General features: G+C 50.3%; 1 protein-coding gene across 2 annotated transcripts in view; it reads left to right on the top strand.

The window, feature by feature from the left end:
- The window catches only part of ATN1 (atrophin 1), a 56165-nt gene that overhangs the window by 5824 nt on the left and 29343 nt on the right, over positions 1-20998 (top strand). The window contains exon 1 of one of the 2 annotated variants that reach the window (XM_077345749.1): positions 19508-19779. The exons of the other annotated variant lie outside the window; for it this stretch is intronic. The gene's annotated coding sequence lies outside the window, so the exon portion shown is untranslated. Of the gene's footprint in view, positions 1-19507; positions 19780-20998 lie in introns of those variants that run through there. 2 annotated transcript variants of the gene reach the window in all.

Raw genomic sequence — 20998 nt, 5'->3', positions numbered from 1 at the left:
CATCTGGAGGGCCGCAGTTTGACTACCCCTGCCTTAAGGGATGCCAGCTGGCCCCGCCTCCCTGCCACGCCCCCAGAAGTGACACATCAACCCCTCTCTCTCTCTCCAACCCACCCACCCAAAGTAAAAGAAAATAAGGAAACAACATCCCCACCCACCAAAACCCAAGAGGACTCACCTCTGCCCCCTGAAATGCGGGGTTGCGGCATCAGGTGGGAGCTAGGCCCCAGTCCTCAAGCCCCAAAGTGGCCCAGCAGCTTGCACTGCCAGGTTGAGCCTGAGGCCAGGGTAGACTCTCCTCTCTCCCTCTGACCCACCCATAATAAAACAAAAGGAAACACACACACACCCAACCCCAACCGGACTCACCACACTAGACTCCGGCCACCACCACCAGCAGGTTGATCATAATACAAGAGCCTCAGCTTATAAAGGTTTGCATGGCCAGGGCCCCTCCCCTTCCTACCCCCTCCAGGGCCATCATTGGCCAATTTTGGGGGAGGGTTTGACCTGTCCAAAAAAGGACCACCCCCAAACTGGTGTAACCCTTCCAAGGCTCAGGTGTAACCCTGGGGTTCTGCATAACCCTAGTTGGAAAATGCTGCCGTAGAGTTTTCAAGGCAGAGGTCTGACCAGAGACCTTTTGCTATTGGCTACCTGTGCATGGAAATTCTGGATTTCCTTGGTTGTCAACCATCCAGGTTCGAAGCATGGCCAGCTGAGATCTGATGAGATGAGCTTCTGAAATCAGGCTAGCCTGGGACGTCCAAGACAGGACGACAAACACATATAGATGTACTCAATTTCCACAATTTATTTCTGGATCCAGCTTTTCTTTGTGCTGTTTGGCATCTACCACAGGTAGCTTGACAGTTCCCTGTCATTCACTGGCTATTGCAGAGTAGCTTCTGGACCTAGTAGAAGGAAAAGATCGTAAAAATGATTAGCTTTCAGCTTTTAAATAATTTTTTTAAACTAAGATTTTCTTCTGTGCTGCATTGTTGATCTCTATTTTGACGGTTCTTTTTAGTCCCATGTTGTTTTTAGGACATAGCAAAACTTGTGCCAGGAGACCAAGGTGTTGTCTTGAGTTTTAAAAAAATATTATTACTCAGGAGTAGCTCTCATTAAAGTCTGATAACTCCTGGCACGTAGTCCACAGAACCGGTTAATCCCTATAGAAATTATGACCCCGTTGGTTCAGGGATGCCCAAACTCGGTCATTGACATATTTGTGGCACAACAGAATCAGAGTCCAGTAGCCCCTTTATGACCAACAAAGATTTATTCAAGGCCTTCAATAAATCTTCGTTGGTCTTAAAGGTGCTACTGGACTCTGATTTTGTTGTGCTACTTCAGAACAACACGGCTACCCACTTGAATAAAATCTGTGGGTGATGCACTATTGGAAAAGGTAAGGAAACACTTCCCTAAGCCCATTAGAAAGGCAAAACTGATCTTAAACTGGAATGCTTGGCTGGTAACGAGAGCAAAACAAGGAGGACACTGCTTCTGTGTGTGTGAGAAAGAGTAGGGCAGGTTTTCTCAACCAGGGTTTCATAGACACTGGGGTTTTACAGTGGCCCTGGAAGGGTCTCGCCAATTGGGTGGAAGTTCATTTTATATATAAATTGCCAGGTTGTATGGTTCTGTTGACCTGCCTGCCCCCCCAAATAGCCAATGATGGGCCTGGAGGGGGGAGGAGAGGAGCTCTGGGCATACAAAGTAGCCTTGCTGGTTGAGGCTTGTTCCATGGAGTAGTAACTGGAGTCCAGAGAGGTAACTACTGTCATTTTAACTCAACTGAGTGTGTGGGTGACAGAGTAGCACAGGCCTGACCCAACTCTGTTTCTGCAGGCTCCCTTCAATGAATATGAGCAAACTGGTAGCCAGCTCAGAATGCAGGTATAGTTCCGCTCAGCAATCATCTAAAATTATTTCTGTGCGGTCACTTCCAGTGCAGTGGAAGTGGCCTCGTGATGTCACATCCCGTGGGAGTTTCTGGGTGATGTCACATCTTGTACCATGTGACTTCCAGGGGTGTGGCAGGAAGGTGTGGCCTGCTGACATCACTTCCGGGGGTTCTTGAGGCCTGAAGAATTTTTTCAGGGGTTTCTCAATGGTAAGAAGGTTGAGAAAGGCTGCTGTAGAATGTTCAAGGCAAAAGATATTGGGAGGTGGTTATTCCTTCAAGGTCTCCCATCCAAACACTAAGCAAGGGGAGAACTGATTAACTTAGTCAGAAAGGACCTGGAAGACGGTAGGTTGCTACTGCAATGAGCAACACCTTGAATGGTGTTTGCTTTGCTCCTTGTTTCCAGACCTGTAAGGCATGACGGCCTTTCTCAACAACATGCTTTGGTTGCTAGCCATGCAAATAGTTCAGCAGAAGGCAGAAGGTAAGGAATAATAACAGCCAGGAAAATGCTAAAACTGCCTAGTGAAACCCAATGGATGCCGATCCATGTGTCTGCCACCCTTAAAGGTGCTGGCCTCAAAACAGAGGTGCTTAAATAGAAGAAAAATCCATGAAATGCAAATTGCAGGCTTAAGCAGCCTCAATTTATGTGGTGACACTGAGAGAGAGAGAGAGAGAGAGAGAGAGAGAGAGAGAGAGAGAGAGAGAGAGAGATTAACCCTTCCACGCACCACTTGTTTGAAGTACAGCGGGGCAACCCTTCACGACAAAACAGATTTTGTATGTTGTTGAAGGGCACCCAATCCTCAACACCTTGCGTTTCTTTTTGCCCATGCAGACTGGCTTTTCTGCTTCCAGCATCAGAATGTTTCAGGAAGGCCCCAAGAGCCACTGTTGCTCACGAGCAGAGAGGGTAAGCTCCAAAGCTCCTTCTCTGTGGCACTTCCTGTTTTGCGTCTCAGATTTTGGGTACCGTTGCTGAGGAAGTTGATGTCTGGAACAAATTTAGAAAGTCACAGAAATATCTACGAGATGCTGCTGATGTGGTGACACTTTGGAGAAACAAGCTGCTTTCTCAAGGACAAAATATTGGACTTGGGATGAATGCAAGGCTGTCTCTCAGTTGGACCGAGTGCAAAATGCTCCAGGGAATGCCACTCACCACTTTGGGATCAGGAAGCGAATTCCATCCAGGCGAGACTGGCCAGAGATTCTGGGGGTTTTTTTTGGGGGGGGGGATATCATCTGGACATGGAATTGGGGTCACTGTGGGTGGGCAGCTCTGATCTGGATAGCCCAGGCAAGTCCGATCCCAACAGGTCTCAAGAGCTAGGCAATGGCTAGCATTTGGATGGTAGACACCCAAGGATTTGGGTGGTGGTTCCTCCAAGGACCACTAGTGGTCACAATGCAGGGGAAGGCAATGGCAGGCCGCTCTGAACGTCCCTTGCCTGGCTGCCAGACAACCCTTGCATCTCCTGGCTACGCTACGCAAGCCATAAGACAAATAATTGTGGTCAACAGACCAATGTTGGATTTGTCCTGCAGTTGGGGTGACATAAAGACACTCTCTTCATGATCAAATATGCTCTTTTGTTTATGGCAACTTCTCATATTTATTTAACAACGGCTTTTCTGATTTGGAATAATTGGCTTTAAAAAATTTTTCAAAATCTTGTTGGCAAATCTCATCCAAAAGGGCTGCGGATACAGATGGAAACAGGTAGGGCTTAACGGGCATAAAATAGGAGTGGGGGGGAACAGAAGCAGCCAGAAATATTCTGCCAATACCTCTGGCTACAATTCTGTGGGTATTCTGTGCTATTTTATACTTTTGTACAGATTTTTTTCAGCAATAGGTAGATTCAGAGCAGCTTTCAGACATATCCCTTGGGAGAGCCAGTATGAAGCAGTGCTTAAGAGTGTCTGCTTAATATCTAGGAGGCCTGGATTCGAATCCTGACTTGTGCCACCGAAGCTAGCTGTGTGATCTTGGGCCAGAAGGGCTCTCTTTTTTCAGCAATAGGTAGATTCAGAGCAGCTTTCAGACATATCCCTTGGGAGAGCCAGTATGAAGCAGTGCTTAAGAGTGTCTGCTTAATATCTAGGAGGCCTGGATTCGAATCCTGACTTGTGCCACCGAAGCTAGCTGTGTGATCTTGGGCCAGAAGGGCTCTCAGCCTTATCTACCTTGGATAAAATGTTGAGTGGATAAAATGAGGGAGAATGATGTACAAGGGAAGAAAATAAAAAGAAAATATCATCGCAACAACCCTCTGAGGTTGATTAGGCTGAAACTCATCGGAAGACTGGCCCAAAGTCACCTGATAACTTCCACAGGGCCTGTAAAATGTTCTTATGGTTGACAGTCGGTGCATTTATGTATATGTTTATTGTTCAGTTTCTACAGTTGTTCAGGTACAACATAAAATAACAATAAACAACAGTAAAAGTTCATTAAAAAAACCCATCCACATTCCCGCGCCAGTCATCACCCCAACCATACCCCACACCTCCCCAAGTCCCATATATCTGGGGAGATAGTACTCTTGAGCACATTGGAGGATGGGCGATCATCCTTCTGCCCAGACTTCAGCAAATTCCTGGAGGAAGAGCGCCAACTTGCAGGCAGAACTGCGTTAGTTCCGTCAGGGTCCTCAGCTCTTCCAAGAGCTCACTGCACCAGACAGGGGCCAGGGCTGAAAACCCCTTGCCCTGGTGGAGGCCAGGTGAAAATTGTATGGGCCAGGAATCTCCTATTAGCATTCCCCTCCGTGAGGCATAGGGAGTTAGACAATCCGTCAAGCGCACTGGGCCCAGACCACAAATGGCCTTAAAGGTCAATAGGGACTGCTCTGCAAGAACAGCTCTAACAGGGCTGTGACTAGACCAAGGTCACCCAGCTGGCTGCATGTGGAGAAGCAAGGAATCAAACCCGGCTTGCTGGATTAGAATCTGCCACTCTTTATCACTACAACATGCAACAGACTGCAGGGGCAAATCCAGCCATTCTCATTTAGAAATGTAAAAGGGACCCCCCTCCCCACTTTCCTCTAACCTGCCCCAACCGAATCCAAGACCAGAAAAGCCTTTTAAGGCGGAGCTGACCCATCCGAAATGGAGCCACAAACTATGAGCCAAAGGCCAGGAGTCCTTTGGCGAGCCCACCTTCCACTCCAGATCAAGGAGGCAGAAGAGGAAAACTTTAGCTTACTCAGTATTGAGTTCATTGACTGGCCATGGGCCATTTCAGTCACTTGAGCTTACTCGCTGCATGCCATTCACCATAGTCCCCAAGCTTAAGGTTGCCAACTTCCAGGTGGTGCCTGGAGAATGACTGACTCCCAGAATTACAGCTCATCTCCAGATAAAGCTCAGCCCCCATTGGAGGAAATGTTGAGGTTGGAGCTGGGAATGGAAGAGATTTGGGGCAGGGAGGGACCTCTGGGGTATGCTATGGAGTCCCCCCTCCAAAGCAGCCATTTTCTCCAGGGGAACTTATGCTGCCAGCTCTGGGTTGGGAAATACCTGGAGAATTTGGGGGTAGGGCTGGGAGTGGGCAGTATTTGTGGTCAGGAGGGACCTCAGAATCCAAAGCAGCCCTTTTCTCCAGGGGGACTGATCTCTTTAGTCTGGAGATGAGCTGTAATCCCAGGGGATCCCCAGGTTCTATCTGGAGACCGACATCCCTAGTAGTTGCTCAAGCTGTCTTTCCCACTGGCTCTCCAGTCCCTCCACACCTTTGCATCTAAAGAGGGCAATCCCTAGGATTTCACTGGCAGTTTCCAAGCAGCAGAACACATACTTATTTTTTATTTTATTATTATAATTTATATGCCACGCTCCCTTGCGGCTCAGGGCAGTTGACATTTGAACTTGTGATACCGTACAGGAAATGTCACTTTTGATCCCATACAAAGGGGGAAAAAACCATCCTAATTGTAAACATATAGCATTACTAGCGGCATAGCATGGCACAGTAGAACACATTTTAACATTGTGAATGATTTAACACCGCATCGTGGATCATTTTGTCATCTGCAGGGTGCACTTTGTGGAGGAGGGGGCCTCTAGTTCACCCGCCTCAACCAAAGGCTTGGTGGAGGAGCCCCAGTTTGCAGGCCCTGTGGAATTGTTTCAGTTCTGGCAGGGCCCTGATGTCTTCTGGGAGCTCATTCCTCCAAGTGGAGAAAGGTCGAGGCCAAACGGGCATCCCTGGGGCCAGGGGTCACCAGCTTATTGGGGGTATGGGTAGAGAGGTGGTCCACGTTGGTCCCCCTCAGGCCTTGATTGATGGTAGTTACCAGAACCCCAAGGCTGATGTGGCCTTCAACTGGGAGCCAGCGCCTTTCCCACGGATGCTTTAGGCCAGGGACCCCTGAGGTTTAACCAGAGGCCCCCAGGGGTCCCGCAGCCTTTCCCAGAAATGTGGCTGGCTGCTGATGTCACTGGCGCCCCCTTCCCCTGGCTGCCCTGCAGGCCTGGCCTCCTCCTGCACCATGGAAACGGTCAAGGATCGACTGACTGATCAGCGGTTCCTCGCCGCTCGGAAAAGGGCTGCTTTGGGCCGATCCTGCATGGAGCAGGGGGCTGGACCAGATGGCCTGCAGGAAGCCCCGGGCCTGGCAATGCAGAGGGCAGGCCACGGCAAGCCCCCTCGGCTGCCCGGCCCCTTCTTCCCTTGGCCACCTGGCAGGGAGCGCGCCTCCTCCGCGGAGCCCACTGGCCGGGAGCCCCGCGGGAGGAAGGGCGCCGCGGCGTCTCCAGAGGCGGCTCTGCGCCAGCATCCCCTCCAGCGCTGGCCGCGGGGGCCTTTCCCTCCTTCCCCGCTGCATTCGGGCCAGCGGCCTCTTTTGCACCGTCCCTTCCTCTCTCTCTCTCTCTCTCTCTCTCTCTCTCTCTCTCTCTCCCTCCCTCCCCCTTTCCGTGGGGCTGGCTCCTTCTCCCTCGCCGGCTTTCCCAGCGCAGAGGCGCCGATTGGGTTGCACGGCATTCTCGCCTCCATTCTTGCGAGGGCCCTCGCTTGGCCTCCGCCGCGCGCTCGCTCGCTCCCTTTGTGCCGTTGCCTGGTAACCGGGAGGGGAGGGAGGGGGAGGGGGAGGGGACCGGCTCCAGCAGGGAAGATGAAGGCGGGGGGGGGGGGAGCGAGCGAGCGAGCAATTGAAGTGTGTGCGGTTGGTGTAATCCTCCAGGCAAGGCTCTGCATGTTGATTAGTTCCAGGCGGGCGGGAACCAAGACCAGGCATGGAGGCCTGACCCGCTGGAAGGGAAGGAGCCGCGCCAGGGATAGGCCGCGGGAAGAAGCCGCGCGCAACAAGGGGCTGCGGTTGCCAGATCTGGGCTGGGGAAGGCCTGGAGACTTTGGGGCGGTGGAGGCGGGAGTCGGCGCGGTTTGGGGCAGGGAGTGCAGTGACGAGTCCCCCCTTCGAAACAGCTTCCAGGGGAAATAAATGTCTTTAGTCTAGGCATGAGCTATAATTCCAGGGGATCACCTGGTCCCACCTGGGGACTGGCTTTATCCTTCCTGGAAGATTGAACCCGGAACCTTTTGCATGCTAGGCTGCTGCTCTGCTCCTGAGCTATACCCCCTCCTCCACACAAGTACAGCTGAATGTGTGGTGGAACTTCAGCATATATCCAGGTCCTGCTCCCTGGTTTCATTTGTAGAGTGAATACCCATTAGGTCTTTCTTGCAAACAGGAGTATGTACCTGCATGCAGACTGTAGGTGCATACAGTCACACATACGTCTTCATATGGGTGAATGGCCTGTGCAACAAAGCTGGAGTCTAGTGACACCTTTAAGACCAACAAAGTTTAATTCTGGGTATAAGCTTTTGTGTGCATGCCCAGAATTAACTTTGTCAGCCTTAAAAGTGCCACTGGACTCCCAAGGTTGTTCTGTTGCTTCAGACCAACATGGAGACCATTCTGAGTCTGTGAAGCGTTTGCACATTTGGGATCGTTGCAGGGTTGTTGTGAGGGTGGAGCCTTGCACAGTTGTGATATGTGAAGCACAACAAAAGATGCAGTAGCAGCTTAGGAACCAACAACATTTATTTCATATATATGTATGTAAAACATTTATACCCCACCTTTTCTCCTGATTCAAATCAGCTTACAAAATGAGCTTTTGTGAGCCACAGCTCACTTTGTGGGCGTAACCTGGACATTTCCCATTTGCAGTTAACTTTTGCACATTATTGGATCCTTAGAAGGTGGTTGCACACAGTTGTGATATGTGAAGCACAACAAAAATGCAGTAGAAAATTAGGAACTAACAACATTTACTTTAAATTTTAATATATACATAGTAATTAAAACATTTATTTGCCACCTTTTCACCTGGATCAAAGCAGCTTACAAAATGAGGTTTTGCGAATCACAGCTCAATTTGTCAGTTTCCCTATTCGCGGTAACTTGCCTGTCCCCTACTACAGCCAGCTACTTTACAACAGAAGATTCCCCCGTTCTATGGAATGGGCTCCCTGAGGAGGTAAGGGGCAGGGGGAGTCCCCTTTGGAGTTTTTCAGAAGGGATGGGAAGACTGCAGGGTTGCCAGCCTCCAGGTGAAGCCTGGAGGCATCAAAAGTTCTGGTAATTACCTTCAAGGCCATACTCAGTCTGGACCCTCAGTATCTGAGAAACCGCCTCTCCACCAAGGTTGACTCAGCCTTCCATCCTTCCAAGGTCGGTAAAATGAGTACCCAGCTTGCTGGGGGGTAAATGGTAATGACTGGGGAAGGCACTGGCAAACCACCCCGTATTGAGTCTGCCATGAAAACGCTAGGGGGCATCACCCCAAGGGTCAGACATGACCCAGTGCTTGCACAGGGTGTACCTTTACCTATACCACCAACAAACTGGTGATCCCTGGCCCCAAGGAAGCTTGTCTGTCAATGACTAGAGCCAGGGCTTTCTTGGTCTTGGGTCTCACCTATTGGAATGAGCTCCCAGACAATATTAGGGCCCTGCCGGAGGTAAAACAATTCCACAGGGCCTGCAAAAAAGAAGCTCTTCCACCAGGCATTTGGTCAAGATAAGCGAACAAACCACTAACCACCAACCAGAAGCCTCATAATTTGCGCTAACAGAAAACTGGACCACAGTGCAGACAGACCAAACTGCTGTTTATTGTTACTGAGTCTTGTTTTTATATTATACAGTTTGATTTGATACAAGTTCCACTGTTAAATAGGTTTGCTGAATGTTCATTGCACTGTACTAGGCAGGTGAGTTATAATGTAAACCTCTGTGAGCCAAAAGTGAGGGCAGCTCATTAATGAATTAATGATTGAAACCCTAACCCTGACCTGGAGGAAATGGCTGCTTTCCAAACCCAGTCTTCAGGTATTTCCCTACTCAGAGCTGGTAACCCTACTATTGTGTATGTAGCCACACTAACAGTCCTACGAAGGACCAAGCTTGAGGTCCGAGATAGGATTGAAGCTAGCATGGTGAGATCCCAGCTGTGGCATCCAAAGGTTTCAAACTAATCGTTTGGGATCTAGCCAATCACGCACGGCAGCATGGTGATCCTTTGTCCTTGTAGTAAATAAATTGTGGGGTTTTGGGAACAGGTTTTCAGTGCAGAATTGGTAGTGCTTGTATCATGTTCTGGCACCGATAAAGAGTTGCAACAATTCCGGAGTCTGTGTTCCTGAACCCACAGATCTAACACCTACTATGCTGTTTTGCAAGGACATTTTGTTGTTGTTAGGTGCGAAGTCGTGTCCGACCCATCGCGACCCCATGGACAATGATCCTCCAGGCCTTCCTGTCCTCTACCATTCCCTGGAGTCCATTTCAGTTCGCACCCACTGCTTTAGGGACTCCATCCAGCCACCTCGTTCTCTGTCTTCCCCTTATTCATTTGCCCTCGATCGCTCCCAGCATTAGGCTCTTCTCCAAGGAGTCCTTCCTTCTCATGAGGTGGCCAAAGTATTTGAGTTTCATCTTCAGGATCTGGCCTTCTAAGGAGCAGTCAGGGCTGATCTCCTCTAGGACTGACTGGTTTGTTCGCCTTGCAGTCCAAGGGACTCGCAAGAGTCTTCTCCAGCACCAGAGTTCAAAAGCCTCAGTTCTTTGATGCTCAGCCTTCCTTATGGTCCAACTTTCGCAGCCATACATTGCAACTGGGAAGACCATAGCCTTGACTAGATGCACTTTTGTTGGCAGGGTGATGTCTCTGCTTTTTAGGATGCTGTCAAGATTTGCCATAGCTTTCCTCCCCAGGAGCAAGCGTCTTTTAATTTCTTTGCTGCAGTCCCCATCTGCAGTGATCTTGGAGCCCAGGAAAATAAAATCTGTCACTATCTCCATTTCTTTCCCATCTATTTGCCAGGAATGGAGAGGGCCGGATGCCATGATCTTTGTTTTCTTGATGTTGAGTTTCAAGCCAACTTTTGCACTCTCCTCCTTCACCCGCATCAACAGGCTCTTTAGTTCCTCTTTATTTTCTGCCATTAGAGTGGTATCATCTGCATATCTGAGGTTGTTGATATTTATCCCTGCAATCTTGATCCCAATTTGTGACTCTTCTAATCCTGCCTTTCTCATGATGTGCTCCGCATACAAATTAAATAGGCAAGGCAACAGTATACAGCCTTGCCAAACTCCTTTCTCAATTTTGAACCAATCAGTGATTCCACTGGAGAAGAAAATGGCAAACCACTCCAGTATCTTTGCCATGAAAACCCAATGGACAAGTTCAAAAGGACATTTAGCAAGACTAAATACAGGTGGATGGTTTCTGCTAGCTCTGACTTGGACAGTCTGATCTTGTCAGATCTTGGAAGTTAGGCAGGGTTGGCGTTGGTTCATATTTGGATGGGAGACCTCCAAGGAACACTTGGGGTCATGACGTGGAGGCAGGCAATGGCGAACCATCCCCAAACATCTCTTGCCTGGCTGCCAGATGATTGTGCCATTCTGGCTACACCACCCACATGCCATAAATGCTTATTCTTTGAACAGGACAAACTAAAATCACCTGAAGCCACAAAAGCACAATAGAAACATTTGCAGAAAATAGATCCTGCAAATGCCAAACAGGGTTATTCTGTGCCTTCCATCAAGAATGCCAGAAGGTGGTTGTCGGAGGGATCTTGAGTTATTTTAAAGGCCAACTAGATTTTATTTCTGCGGGAGATATTTGCTTTCTCAATGAGACGAAAGGTGGATTACAAAATATAAGAACAATTCAGTCGGGAATTGTAAGGCGTCCGATGAGCAATGCAATAGGATTAAGATTAGAGAACTGGAAAATCATGTCAAGCATAGTACTGTCAGTGAAAAATGGGGTATAAAAACCAACTCTTCTAAGCCAGGGGTGGCCAAACTTTGGTCTCCAGATGTCCATGGACTACAGTTTCCATGAGCCTCTGCTGTGCTGGGAATTGTAGTCCAAGAAAATCTGGAGAACCACAGTTTGGCCATTCTGGTTTATAGACGCAAACGTCCCTAGTTAAAATTTCATTTTTGCCATTTCTAGATCATCTTGTTGGGGTGCCTTATAGTTGTCAGCTCTGGGAGCTGGGAGTGGGTGGGATTTAGGGCAGAGAGGGACCTCAGTTGAATATACTGTTATGGTCCGTGCTCCCAAGCAGCCGTTTTCTCCAGGATAACTGATCCATATTGTCTGGAGATGAGCTATAATTCCAGGGGGCTGACCTTCCTAGGCTGCCTACCTATCAGGGCTGTTGTTAGGATGCTGAGACCATGTATGCAAAGCCCTTGGGTAAGGATGCTACACATGATTGTTCATCTCTCCCTGTTGCTTTCGTGACATGTCAAACACCTGATCCTCTGAGTCACTCACCATCTGGGTATTTCAGGATGTTCCCATGCAAAAGGTGACGTGCCTGTGTGAGTTCCAGGTAGAAATCTGTCAAGGATTGCCCAATTTGGATTTCATTGTGCTGAGTACATTTCTTAAGCATATTTCAGGATCACCCGCATGCCCATCAAGAGAAGATAAACTACATCTCAGCTACATATAATGGACAGGGTAATAATCTTAAACAATGCAATCCTATGCAGAGTGATTCCAATTGAAACTCATTGTTATCAATAGGCTGGGCCTGCAGTAATTCAGCATAGGGCTTGACTTTACAGTCTAGGAGGACCACAGTGCTAACTGGGTGTCTTAAGCCTCCTCCTACCTCACAGGGTTGCTGTGAAGATAAAACAAAAGAGCAGGGAATGATGTACACACAGAGATTCGGAGAGCCAGCGTGCTTAAGAGTGGCGGCCTCGGATCTAGAGAACCAGGTTTGATTCCCCACTCCTTCATGTGAAGAAGCCAGCTGGGTGATCTTGGGGAAGTCACAGTTCTCTCTGAGGTCTTTCAACCTCACTTACTTCACAGGGTGTCTGTTGTGGGGAGAGGAAGGGTAGGCGATTGTAAGCCGCTTTGAGACACATGAGGCCTGTCGGGTGACCTTGGGCCAGTGGGATGCCAAGCTGTGCGGTCTTATGCTTGGAATCTGGCCAGGGTTTAATCGAAACAATAGCGTGGCTATAAACCATCAAGTATTGGCTGCGTCTACATCATAATTCAGACCCGTCAAGTCTCACTTTTAAAATGCTTGCAGAATCTAATTCTTCACATTGGCTGGCTTCTATTGAAACCAAAATTAAGTCTTTAGGCATCACACTGGACTTGGGTCATTCCCTCTTTGGGTATCTGAGGCCTTCCAAACTATAAAATACAGGCTCTTAGAAATTGAGGCTCAACATCTCAGTAGTGCAGCTAATAAAACCTGCTCTCCCCCCCCCCTGAATTTGGGGAAACAACCTAAAGGAGGCCAGATAGCCCCTTACTTATACCATAACCACGCCATTCCCCACCCTCAAGAATCCTGCTAAGAAGATTCCAAAAGGGGCCATTTTCAGCTAGAGACTGTCCTTGTCAAATAAGCAATATCAAAACTGTCCCACATATTCTCTTCTATTGTCCTTTTTATATAAGCCTTTGCAGAAAACCTTTGAGCCCTATTTTGATACATAATCAGGGACTTCCCAACCATCTTAAGGTTTCCCACCTTCTGGATAACACCAACACAGAAATAACAGAAATTGTGGCCATATTTTAGCTAGGTGCCATTAAAATGCGTCAGGACTATTGTTCAGGACAATACGTTGTATATTTATCAATTCCTATATGGGCTTTATGTATTTACTTTGTCTTCTGCTTAATTTTGCCTTTATGTCTATTTATTCCATTTCCAACTCTAAGATTGTGTTTATATGCCAATAAAGAATTTGGATTTGGACCTTGGGCTGAGCAGCCGTAGCATCCCCTACCTCACAGGGTATCTGGGGAGAGGAAGGGAAAGTGATTGTAAGTCACTTTGAGACTCTTCTGGGTAGTCAAAAGTGGGGTGCAAAAACCAACTCTTCTTGGAGGAAGGGAAGACTCAAGCGGTAAAGAGAAGTCATATAATTCTGTGCCTATTTCATTTTGAAGAGGTGGTGCGGTATAACGGCTACAGGGTCGAGATGGATACCGGCGTGTATGCAGGGAATGACAGCAAATCACATCTGAATAAATTAACGTTCTCCAAAACATCCCATAATTAGGAGCCCTTCTCATGTCTGGGAAACTGAGGGCCATGGCTTCTCTTATTGACCCACCTCAGGTTGGGTCTTCCCCTTTTCCTGCTGCCTACGACTTTCCTTCGCTTCATGGTCTTTTCCAGGGACTCTTTGTCTTCTCATAATGTGACTGAAGTACAATCACCTCAGTATAACCATTTTAGCTTCTAGGGAGAGTTCAGGCTTGATTTGGTCTAGGACCAAGATATTTGTCTTTCTTGGTGGGCCCCTGTATCCATAAATCTCTCCTGGAACACCATGTTTCAAAGGAATCTCCTTCCTGTCAGACTTCATCATTTCACATCCATATGTAGGAATACTGAGGCATGAATTAACTGGATCTTGGTCACCAGCGATAGATCCTTACACCTACGGGTCCTTTCTAGCTTCTTGATGGCTGCCCTCCCTGTTTTAATCCCTTTCCGACTTCTCTCTTTTGGTTGAGAATGGAGCCAAGGAATAGAAAATCTTGAACCATTTCAATTTCTCCATTATCAATCTTAAAGTCGTGAGGTTCTCCAGCAGCCATTATTTGGATCCCAGCTGGACGTTCAGCCACTGCAATCCTGCTTTGATGCTTTCTGCTTGAGCCTTGGCAGTAGTCTTTTGAAGTCTTCACTGCTTCTGGCAATAATGTGGGGTCCTCTGTGTATCTCGTGGGCCTCTTGTGGCGCAGAGTGGTAAGGCAGCAGTCATGCAGTCTGAAAGCTCTGCCCATGAGGCTGGGAGTTCAATCCCAGCAGCCGGCTCAAGGTTGACTCAGCCTTCCATCCTTCCGAGGTCGGTAAAATGAGTACCCAGCTTGCTGGGGGGTAAATGGTAATGATTGGGGAAGGCACTGGCAAACCATTGAGTATTGAGTCTGCCATGAAAACGCTGGAGGGCGTCACCCCAAGGGTCAGACATGACCCGGTGCTGGCACAGGGGATACCTTTACCTGTGTATCTCAAAAGAGCCTTCTGGCAGTTTTTGCTCTGCTCTCCTCCAAATCTAATCCAGCTTTTATTGTGTTCTTCACACAGATGGAAGAGACAGGAAGATAAAATGCATTTTTGTCTGACACCTTTGCCAATTGGGAACCATGCTGTTTCTCCGTATTCTGTCCTAACAGTGACCTCTTGTTCGGAGTATTGATCTGAAAGACCCAAGTTCAAATCCCCACTGTGCCATGGAAGCTTGCTGGGTAGCCTTGGCCAGTAGCACGGACTTCCACTTGCCTACTTCACAGGGTTCGTGTGAGGATAAAATTGGATGTGTAGAGAACAAGCTATGGCAAGTAAGGTCCTCCATGCGTAGAAAAATATAAGTGAAGTAAATAATAAATAAAGGTTACTTTACGGAAGAATAGTCTGTACGGGTTTAATTTGAAAGCTGGAACAGATTATGTCCTTTTAGGGCAGTGTAATGAACTCTATGATTTTTTTTCTCATACACATACACATTGTAGTATACACAAGCAGTTTCTCTCGTTGCGTATGGGTGTATAAGTATGTACCTAGAATTCATTAAGCCAAGGGTCCTATGGACTTTTAGCCCTTTGATTAATACTTGTTTCGGTACCCTCTGTCCTGGAGAAGCAGCAGTGCAACTCTAAGCAGAGTTAAACCTTTACATTTACTTCAATGCACTTAGAAGTAGCTGGGTTTAGGACTGTATTGTCTTTCTTCTATTCTGTAATGAGGAAGATTATCAGAAGTTCATTTTTACCAGAAGATTACCAAAAGTTTACCTTTTTTTGCATAATAAGGGTGCAGTTCTTACCCATTGGTTGCACCAACTCCAGATGGCTTTTCTCCAGGACATGTTTCAGTTGTAGTGAGACTCATTCCCCCAGTATTCAGTTTGCGAGTTTCCATCCCCGGGAAAGTGCATTTCTTCTCTAGTTTGTCCTTCCTTCCTGCCTTCCTTCCTTCCTTCCTTCCTTCCTTCCTTCCTTCCTTCCTTCCTTCCTTCCTTCCTTCCTTCCTTCCTCCCTCCCTCCCTCCCTCCCTCCCTCCCTCCCTCCCTCCCTCCCTCCCTCCTTCCTCCCTCCCTCCCTCCCTTCCTTGTTGAATATGATTAAACACATCTTAGGAGTACCTATTGGCCAGTGCTTGTGCCACCTTTAATGTTGAATGACACAACACCGGCTCCACGGTCTGCATCGTTTTATGGCTTTTGTAAAGCGCTTTTTTATTACTTTAATATCATTAATTAGTAAATAACAAGCAGCTAGTCTATCCCGAGTAGCAGAGACCAGAATGACAGGCTTCTGCTCCCACAGCAGTGACCAAACAATTTCATTGAACTTTGTGTTCTAAAAATGCATTTAGTTTTAATTGTTTCAATTTAGGGTTTTTCTTTTTGGTAGGCTGGTGCCCTCTCTTTCCCCAGGACTGAAGAGCATGCATGACTCTTTGGTTTTAAAGCGGTGGGGCATCCAATGTCACTTGTAACTGTGAAACTAGATTTCTCTCTATGCCAGGTTACCTGAGTAGCAAATGTATTTCAGACCAAGACCAAACACTAGGCTATCATGGGGGGGGGGGATAATAATTTGGAAAGGCTCTTAATATAGTAGGGGCCAAATTCCAAGAGTTCCAGGCAAGTCCGGGAAATCCTTGCCCAAAAACCTTTCAGGCCACATGGCCTCCAGTGTAGCAGCATCTGCTTGGCAGGTAAAAGAAGAAGAGTTGGTTTTTATACCCGACTTTTCACTACAAGATGGAGTCTCAAAGCGGCTTCTAGTCGCCTTCCCTTCCTCTCCTCACAAGAGACACCCTGTGAGGTAGGTGGGGCTGAGAGCTCTGATATTACAGTTCTGTGAGAACAGCTCTAATGGGACTGTGACGAGCCCAAGGTCAGCCAGCTGGCTGAATGTTGAGTGGGGAATCAAACTACCACACCAAGATGGCCTCCTGGTTCAATCCCCAGCATCTCCAGTTAAAAGGGTCAGGTAGGAGCTGGTGAGAAAGACCCCTCCTTGAGAACATGGAGACTGGCTGCCATTCTGAGTAGGCAATACTCACCTTGAGGGAACAATGGTCCAATTCTGCATAAGGCAGCATTATGTGTGCATTCAGCTTGTCTCTCTTTCCTGCTCCAACCCCAAGCATCATTTCTCTAGGCCAGGGGTAGTCAAACTGCGGCCTTCCAGATGTCCGTGGACTACAATTCCCAGGAGCCCCTGCCAGCGAATGCTGGCAGGGGCTCCTGGGAATTGTAGTCCATGGACATCTGGAGGGCCGCAATTTGACTACCCCTGCTCTAGGCTCTGTGCAAATATGCCGTCTCCCCCTACCCCCATGAGAGCCAGCTTGATGTAGTAGTTAAGCGTGGAGGACTCTAATCTGGAGAGCCAAGTTGCTTCCTTATTCCTCCTCCATGTGCAGCCAGCTGGCTGACCTTGGGTCACTCACAGTTCTCTCAGAGCTCTCTCAACCCTACCTGCCTCACAGGGTGTCTATTGTGGGGAGAGAAAGGGAAGGCAATTGCAAACCCCCTTGAGACTCCTTCGGGTAATAGAAAACAGGGTAGGAAAAGCCAGTTCTTCTTCATGGCTCAAGTGTCGTAATAGGATCTGGGAGACCCAGGTTCGAATCCTCACTCTGCCATGGACATTTGTTGGGTGACCTTCAGCTGGGCACCCACACTCAGCCTAGCCTAGCCTACCTCACAGGGTTGTTAGGATCAAATGAAGGAGAGAATGAAATAAGCCGCTTCCACTGGGGAGAAAGGCAGGGTATAAGCAAGATAAATATATGATGTCATTTTATTAATTTCTAGACCACCCATACCCACAAGCAGACGTGGAGAAATTTACAACAATTTGACATTTAAAACCATGAACAAGAAAAACCAAAATAAAAACACAATAAAACCGTTTGATTTGCCTTTCCACTGTCTTACTGACCATTTTCTGTTGTTTTTGGTGGTAAGATGGTTCTCCAGAGAGGAGAGGGAAGAGTCCAAAGTAGGGGGAAGGATATGGAGAGGCCCACAAGAAGAAGAGTGGGTTCTTATATACCGCTCTTCTCTACCCAAAGGAGTCTCAAAGTGGCTTAGAGTTGCCTTCCCTTTCCTTTCCTCACAACAGACACCCTGTGAGGTGGGTGAGGCTGAGAAAGCCTTGATATCACTGCTCGGTCAGAACAGTTTTATCAGTGTTGTGGCAAGCCCAAGGTCACAAGACTTCTGAGTTGCGCCGGCCTCAGCTGTTGGCCTTGTGGAAGAGTGCCATTTCCTACATCCTACAGAACTTTGACAGCTGTCAGGGCCCAGTTCTCCACCGGCAACTCATTCCACCAGACAGGAGCCAAGACCAAGAAGGCCCCGGCTCTAGTCGAGGCCAGCCAGATCTTTCTGGGGCCTGGGACCACCAGCAAGTGGATATTTGCTTTGGGGGAACATATTGGGAAAGGTGGTCATCCCATTCATAGAGTCTGGGAGGGCCTCGAAAACAAAGCTCCTATCTTGTGTGTGTGTATTTGTGTGTGTCTCTAAGATGTCACAAATAATCCCTATCACAGTTAGTGGGCGCAGAGCCTCACCCAGGCTCCTTGGGACCAGATGGGGAGTACCTTCTCCCATTTTTCCTTTGGCAGTGTCTCTTCCCTCCATCTGCAGCCCCTGTCCTTCAGGTTCCATTCATCTATATGGGAAAAAAATACAGACTGAAGCAAGGGAAAATCATCTTGCAGTTTTCACTCGAGGCAGCCTTCCAGGACTGGTTCCTGGAGAAGGTCTCTAGAAGTGGCAACATTTTCAGGGGCACCCTCCGGAACTCAATGGTGGAGCATCTCCCAGTTGTGGACCTTCACAAGTTCCCTGGTTCAATCCCCGGGCTCTCCATTCAAAAGGATCCGGTCGGAGGTGACGGGCGAGACCTCTGCCCAAGACCTGGAAGCGCCACTGCCAGTCTGAGCAGGCAATACCAGTGGGCCAAGGGCCTTCTTTGGTATATGGCTGCTTAATCTGCATGGATCCGTGACAGCCCCCCAGTTTATTCTGAGCCCTCTCAAGCCAGCCTGCCTGGCCTCTCCTACCCTGGAAGAGAGCACTTGCTGGGGAATCCAGTTCCTGCGGCCTCCGATCCGTCTTTCCCTTCCTTTTTTTCCCTCCCTCCCAGATTCTGTTGCTCCTGAGCCTTGCCTTGCCAAAAAAAGCTCCAGGCATCTCCCATTCCTTTGTACTGGGGATGGGGAGGGGAGGAGGAATCGCAGGGAAGCCGAGGGGAGAGAGAGAGAGAGAGAGAGAGAGAGAGGCGGAGGGCGAGGGGGAGAGCGGAGGGGCGGCAGGCAGGCAGGGAGGGATGCAGGGAGGGGACGGAGCCCGGACCTCGGCTTCAACCACAGCCCCTGTCGAAGTGTGGGGAGGCAGATGCTTCTTCCCACCCCACACCCCCCCATCTTTCCCTCCCAGGATCGCAGGCACCCAGGGTCTCTTCCCCCTCCCCCTCCCCCGCCTCTCGCTTCGTGCGCGGGCACCGCTCCAAATAAACTCCACGCGTGTGTGTCTGGGTGTTGCGTGCCGTGCCCACTGTAAGCATCGCCTTGGCAGCGAGGCCCTCGCGCACAGCGGCACCCGCTCAGTCAGGATCGGAGCTGCTTGGGCGCCCCCCCCCCCCAGCAGTGGCCGGACCGGCGCCAGCCAGGGCAGTCTGGGTGGAGGGACGTGTGTGCGGGAGGGGGCAGGCTGCAGGGTCGCAAGCACGGCTGCCCAACCCCGCTCTTCGCTTCCGTGCCCGGCCGGCCGGCCAGCTCCCCGCTTGGCACCTCGCCTCCTGCGCCCTCCCCGGCGGCTTTCAGGCGCAAACATTTATCTGGCGGGCGGCGGTGGCGGCGGCGAGGGGGGCAATCGATGCGCTCGCTCCTGCGCGCAGGGAGGGAGCGGGGAGGAGCGGGGAGGGAGGGAAGGGGCGGCGGGCGCGTTCTGGGCTCTTCGGAAATGGGAGGTGGCCACGGCGGCCGGCGGCGGCGGGCGGGCGCAGCGTTGGGCGAGCGCGCGGGCACGGGCGGCAGTGGCGGCGGCGCCTGAAGCCGGGGGCGCAGCGGGGGCGGAGGCCGCCGGCGACTGTCGGAGGCGCGGGTGGGGGGCCAGCCTGCTCTCCCGCCCCTCCTCCTCCTCGTCCTCCTCCTCCTCCGGCGAGGCTGCGAAGGAAGCCACGGGAGGAGGGGAGCCAGGCAGGGGGCCGCCGCCGCCGCCGCCGCTGCTCCAGCTGGCCGCCCGAGTGGCTCCTCGGCGCCTCCATTCCCCCCTTCATTCGACCTCCCCCTCCGGAGCCCGGTAAGTGCGTGTCCCCCCGCGCCCCGCGCCCTCGCCCAAGCCGCCTCCGTCGTGCCTTGCGGGAGGGCTCGGCCAGCCATTCTCCGGAGACCCCGATTTGGAAGGGGAGGGGGGCGTGCAAAGGAAAGTTCGGGGTGGATGGGGCCGGGGTGGGGGTGGGGGTGGGGGTGGGGGTGTCGGGAAGCCGATTAACCCCTCCTGCACCGGGCTCAGCCCCCGGCGCTCGCAGCTCTGCGCAAGAGGATCCCCTCCGGAGCGCCCGGACGTCTCCCCGGGGATCGGCGGGGACCAGCGCCAGGGGGTCCGGGACAGATCGAGCCGGCTCTGCTCCGCCGATCTCGCTCGGGCTGGCTTCCCCGAATCGGCCCCCTCGCCTCTAAGCGGAGCCTCGGGGGTCTCTGCTTCCCCCCGCCCCCTTTCCCCCGCTTCGTGCCGCCGAGCCAGCCTGCCCGAACGGAGGAGCTCCGTACGCTCGGCGGCTCCATCAGGCCCCGGAGAGCGCAGGAAGCCGCCGGAGCAGAAAGCTGCCCTTCCAGTTTCTTAAGGGAGCTTTGGCACCCAGCTGGGGGGGGGGCGAGAGAGAGGGGGGGGTTATCCTTTGAACCCCGCACCCGAGACGGGACTGGTGGAAACCAGACATGGAGGATGCCGCTAGAACGCAGCCTGTGTGAGGACAGGAGAAGGAGTTCGGTTTCACCCGGTACTGTGGGGCCAAAACCTGGGAGGAGCTCCTCCGCGGCCAAACTCATTGGAATCGATCGGGCCGGAATTACTCCGCATAGGATCGCGGCAGGGAGTGTACCTTAGGAAAGGGGATCTTTCTCCTCGGAGGAGGAAATGTGCCTCTAGACTCTCCTCTTACGGCAGGGGCCTAATTTCTTAATACATTATATCCCCTTTCATGGAAAAAAGCGCCCCAGATCCAGTGAAGTGCATCAGAATCACACAGAGCTTGAAGAGACCACCAAAGGCCATCCAGTCCAGCCCCCCACCTGCTGGGGGACTTAAAAACACACTCTCCTGAGAGGTCCTCATCCAGTAAAGCCAGCCGCTGCTTCTCAAGACCCCTCCCCCATTTCCCTTCCTATCACCCCAACAAAATAGAAGCCTCCTCCGTTTTATATGGCTTAGCATGCATGAAATATTTTGCTGGTATCACCTTGACAAAAGCCTCCTGAAGTAGGCTGCCTTGTTTACTAACGTGTGGTTGTATGAAGGA

The sequence above is a fragment of the Paroedura picta genome, chromosome 7 (genome assembly GCF_049243985.1).
Source record: "Paroedura picta isolate Pp20150507F chromosome 7, Ppicta_v3.0, whole genome shotgun sequence".
In the NCBI taxonomy this organism is placed as follows: domain Eukaryota; kingdom Metazoa; phylum Chordata; class Lepidosauria; order Squamata; family Gekkonidae; genus Paroedura; species Paroedura picta.
Note: the sequence above shows the minus strand (reverse complement) of the source record. Positions and strands in the feature narration are given on the sequence as shown.